This window comes from Adelges cooleyi, unplaced genomic scaffold, assembly GCF_023614345.1.
Source record: "Adelges cooleyi isolate 19-005CV unplaced genomic scaffold, UGA_ACOO_1.1 ACOO_flye_CR_arks_rails_tigmint_CR_PRNA_574, whole genome shotgun sequence".
Taxonomy (NCBI): Eukaryota; Metazoa; Arthropoda; class Insecta; order Hemiptera; family Adelgidae; genus Adelges; species Adelges cooleyi.
Genome location: NW_026096268.1, coordinates 13,321,414 through 13,327,413, shown reverse-complemented (window position 1 = coordinate 13,327,413; position 6,000 = coordinate 13,321,414).

Below are 6,000 nucleotides of genomic sequence, written 5' to 3'. Positions count from 1 at the left end.
GGGATTGTCTTTATTAATTCACTGTTAAATGATAGGTCGCAGGTACTGTTTAAATATTATGTTTAACTAAGACTCTTAATCGGTAAGACTTAATCGCATAAGCCGAAATCTCAGTGTACCCATCTTGTTGGGTTTCCCGCTTACATTAAAACTGTCTCTACTTGTTCTCGAATTCTTCAACTACTCGTTTTCATAAAAATGTCTACTTATAACGGAGAAAAATACATGGAGCTTATACCCATGTGATGAAAACCGCAATGGTATTATCCTAATATTATGATTTGAAGTGCACCGAATAAGATCCCAAATCATTTTACGCCTAATAACAGTTATTATTATTTTATAACCTTTAAATCGTAAATGGCCAAGTTTCACATTAGAAAAAATGTCTGAAGCACAAAAAGTAAAACGGTCGTCGTTTGTTCTTCTATATTTTTTCCATTTATTTTATTGCTACTTGTCACTAAAAAAAATGAACTTAATATTTTATACAAATTTTTACTTGACTTGTTTATTCGCAGTAAATCTGCAACGGCAAGGACTAATATATTTTTTCCAGTAAATCGACACATTTCCATAAACTCTAACGAGCTATCGAGTTCGAGGAAAAATAAGCAATTGACTTTTGTGGAAAATCCGTCGACACATTATGTAAGCTTTTGGGTTTTGTGACTTAAGACTTTCAACAGATTTTAGTTTGCGTTTATCGACTTTGGAAACGCTTTGGACACGAATAAAGTTCCAATGAAAGTGTAATAATACACAAAATATAATAATTGGTGCCATTTTCATTCGTTTTTACCACAACCACTATTTATATTGTTTGTTGTAGATGGAGTAGAAAGGACTAATTAATAAGGGGCATAGGATAGGCTATATTTTACACAAATTGATATATATATATATATATGTACAAATTCGGTTGCCACGTGAAAGTTGAAAAATTATTTTGTTTGCTCTTAGAGCCGAGTCAGCTAAACAGATAGTGATGCGAATTAGATATAGCGGTTTGAGTCGTTCAATATTACCTATTATTATTTACTAATTTATCACGCCGATACAGTTAATAATTGTTATACAAGCATCACGTGAACTGAATTTAACCTATCGACCACGTTTAAAGTGCTCAAACACTAAGCTCGATTATATTACCACATACCTGATTGGCGCGTGATTAACGGAAAACCATCGAAATACCATATAATAACCATATAATACATAATAATATAATGTATATTATTAATATTGACGTTAGATATGATTAACTTAACGCGCTATGGCAGATGTTACATGTGGTGCCGTTTGTGGCAGATTGTGTACCAACCGAGATGCTTAAGAGTAGGTACAACCAGATGTATACAATGATGCGAAGAAAATTGTGCCTCCCCGGCTTCTGCGTTACAAGAGCTTCCATTGTAACTTAAGTTTTCTGGGCGATTGAGAATTCAAATTGAAGACGTTTCAAGCCAAAATTTACACTATTTGTGTTAACTACAACAAACGTTGATTAAAATATTAATGGCAGCATGTTTGTTGGTTAGCTTAACTTATTTTGAACGAGACCAACCTATGCCAACGGGTAAATAATACATTTAACACAAAGTGATAAGGGCCGGTGGCTGATGTGAATAATGCTTACGGTCGGCCTGACATAAGCCAATAGCAGCAGGCTGGGCAGATACTAAATCAGACGGGTATTAGGGAAGTGTTGGCGAGGTGGGGGAGTCTTACGGAGATTTGTGGTACATAAAGACTACTATTCGAATTTTCTCAAAGCCCAAAACAAACAGCTGTAGTCTTTCTACTTTCAGCTGCTCGTTTATTCCGACGGTAAACAAATTTTAAGCCGACTGAGAAAGTCATAATTATATTTATCGTTTTCTAAGATGGTCTGTACACAATGCTCATTACTCTGGGATAGTTTTTGGTTGTGACAATTAAAGGTTATTATCGCGGTGGATTTCATAATCAATATTTTCCTTTTGTGTTTCGGAAAATGGACAAACAAGATTGATCATTTAATATTCTTCAACATTAACAACGATATCAAATGTCAAATACTATAAAAAAAAAAAAACAACTTTTGCATTAACTCAGTTTTCCAGTTTGTTTATGACGTATAAGCCTCAAATCATAACGAATGTTTATTAAACGTATATTATGTTAAAATTAGGTAAATTTTATGCGAAACCGTCTTGGAAAAAAACGCATCCGTGGATCATTTCTAAATAAATGGACGTCATCATTTTGCCGGCACAGTATTCGTTTGCCCGCGGAAAAAAAAGATAACCTGACTATCAATGATAAAAAAAAAAATATATATATATATATAGAGGCATAATCGCCCAAAACTTTGGCGCTTGTTACCCGTGACGGCATAACCGCATTGCCGAGTTGTCCGCTTGAAGAATGGCGTCATTAAGGAGCGACTTAACGGTGCAAAAGTTTGGCAGTCGAAACAAAGCGCATAAACACAAGGGGTAAGATTAAAACAAAAAAAACAAAAAAAATACCCTGGACGAATATTAAATAAATAAAACACTATGGCGGTTTGTTTCTAACTTACGAACAATGGTTTCCGCTGGGAGATACCTAATGTTTTTTTTATCTCGTTCGGATGTACAAAAAAAAGCTTATGTCTCTCCCGGATATCCGTGTGTATTTAATTTTTTTTATGATCCCATACAAAATAGTGACGATACGCCTATAAACAAACATTTTCGCTGTTTGCAAAGATTTTAGTAAGTGGCTATAAAAAAAAAAAAACTCCAACCCCGTTTTTTTTCGTTTTCGTGTGAATGAACTGTGGTTTGTAAAAAAAGACAACACAATTTAAATTGGGCGTTTTCAATTTATTTCATAGCACTTTCGAGTATTCGTTTGTACATAAGGCAGGCTTGAAAGCTCATTGCAATGGACATTTTAAAATTACTTTCCTTGCTCACTTCTATAAATACATATTGCGCTGTAAAAGTAATGAAAAAAATATATGTATATATTATATAATATAGTACTAAATCATGGGTGTTGTTACCATGTTATATATAATAAATATAAAACGAATACTTTATATTTCATTCATTTTCATAATTTTGACAAAACATAAAGAAATGTAAAAATATACTCGACCGGTTTTTTTTTTTTGCTTTTAACGTTATTCTTGCTCGGTTCTTAATTGAAATCCTGTAGGAAGGAAACTTTATTGAATTTGGTGGTTCAAACCAACGTTATAACATGACAACAGCAATAGCTGACAATAATCGACATCTTTTTATAGCGCTTAAATATAGTTTGTTATTTATTTTTTTTAATTTTAAAATTAAAAATAAGATTTCGACAAATCTTATTTTCCTGTTCAGTAATAAATTATATAAAAATACAAAATCGAAAACCGAAATGGTCACGTGATAATCGCACCAAACGCTTGGCCGAAATTGTATAGCCATTTAACTCCGGTTAAATTTATGGCCATAAACTACCGAGACCGTTCGACCGACCACTTTGAGCTTTCGGGAAAACCCACGAGGAATGGAATAACTTACGCGAAGCGAGCGGTTTTATATTTATTGTACACCGGCAACTCGTTGCTTTTCAGTTGTATATGGTCATAAATATCTTATGCCAAATTCCCTTACCCCTCTCCCCCCCCCCCCGCAAAAAAATATATTGTTTATATTTTTTTAATGAAGACTTCGAAAAATAAAACTCAAGTGTAATCATCAAACGTCGGTTATGAATTACATTAATATATTGTAAATAGCTGTCCAAATCGTTAAATTAATATTTTTTTTAAACTACTTATTTTTATGTTATGCTAATAATAATAATAATTGATTCAACGTAAGATCGTTAAAATGTATATATTTTAGACATCACCTATAACCAAATTAAAACGAGTCACACAAGAGTGGAACAAGATTTATTTGGCTGACTGTCCAGAATCTGTGTTAATTTAGTAGTATTATACATTTATAATTGTCATAATTTTTCCGTCACTACTTATTTATTTTATGGATTTATTTTTCAAAAAAATTTTGACCTAATCAGCGATTAGTTATTGTATAGACTACTATAGTAGCTTTTTCAATATATATTAAAAATACATTCAAGATGGAATCTCGTACGGGATTGATGATTTAAAATGATGAGTGAAGGAATAACGTTTATTTTATCGTTGAAATTAAACCAATACCACATTTACAACAAGATTTTTGCAAAACATGGCAAAATAAGTACATTAGTTCAACAGGATTTTTCTAGCTTAATCCGAATTTAAGCTTGGGTGTTATATATGTAGTTTTCATCTGGTAGTATTTTACGCTGCTATACTTATTTATTAAAATGTTCAGAAACGTTTTTTTTTATTGTTTAATAAACATTTAGGTATTTGTTTTACAATGATGTGTAATTTTTAAATTAAATTTCTGTGTCTGGACCTACGGTTTATTAATTATCTAATTATCACACTATTTCCACTATGTTTAAATAGTGTCCTAACTGATTTTGTCAAGTATTAAGTTTTATTTGAATCTCTTTTATTATGACATATACAATGAAATGGATGGTTCATAATGATTCGACAAAATGTCCTTTGATTAACGTTCATCATATGAATTAAGGTTCAGACATTTCGAAAGCTAATAATTAGGATGTCCGTAATGATATAATTTTAATCTACACTCGAAAGATCAATATTGATAAACACGCTTATATAAAATAAATAACACTTTTATATTATATTCTAATTTATTTTTATATTCTATTAATAAACCGCCTAATATATTAATTATATTAGATTTATGGCCGTGCATCGTGGTGTTACGGTCGATGTGAGGTAAAATTAAAACGTCAATTAATTTGCTCATTTCAATTTAATCTTGGCATCGCATCGGCTAAAAATAATATTTATTACCGACTTGTGGTGCGGCAACTGTAATTTATATAGCATGCAAAATGTTCGCCAAAAGTTCACAAATCATTTAGCAGCAAAATTTAGTATTTTTATGAAAATAAAATATTTAAAAAAATACTAAAACAATGTACAGCGAGTTAGATTTGTTCGTAATGCCTAGTATACTATAATAATAATACTATACAAATTATTGATAACTTATTAACATAAATAACTAATTATTATTATTGCGACTATATACTAAAAAATTTAATTATCTCGTTAATCAATAACAGTAATGGTAATAATAATAATTATAACGGTTATAAAAGTGCCATCTTGATTTGAATATTTAAACCAAAAAAAAAAATATATATATATATATATAATAATTAATGTAAAACGTCTAATCGTTGTCAACCGGGTCAAGTAACATATATACGTGTACAAATGTATTATGTTTGTTGAAGATACACCAACGGAGTATATTTTGAAACCGACTTCAAAACCATTCCCCAAGAGAACAACTTATACAAATTTGAATAGTTAATCAACTTACCGGAGGTAGGTAACTTATTTCGTGTACAATCATTTACAGCTGCTTCGACCGAAAGTTTGTTCGGTTATACTTTGTGAACATAATTATATACGCCATAACGTAGTTATTGTGAATATACACACGAGTTCTGCTGATCACATTAACGAGATTTAAATTACACATGCCTGACATTTATTATTATGCAACGAGTAAATCAAAGTAACGATTGCACGCATTTCTCGGCCAGCATGAACAGTGTATTTAACAGTGTACTTGCATATATTGTCTCTCTGTAACTTAAGACGTTTAATTCATTCTTTTTCGCCTTGTCTCGTGCAAATGGGGCGGCCAGTCCAATCCGTACACCTCCACTCTGCTAAGAAGCCTCCTCGTTACCAAACCTAAACGTTGTGTATTCATTTTTGATACACTCGTTTACAAATAGTTATTTTTTTTCTCCAATGCTACCATTAATGCAACTTAACTTCCAAAAATTCTACACTCTTGCACAGAGCGCCTTTAGAGGCCTGTTACTCTATATTTTAATATAAGCCAATCTGATGTAATTTTG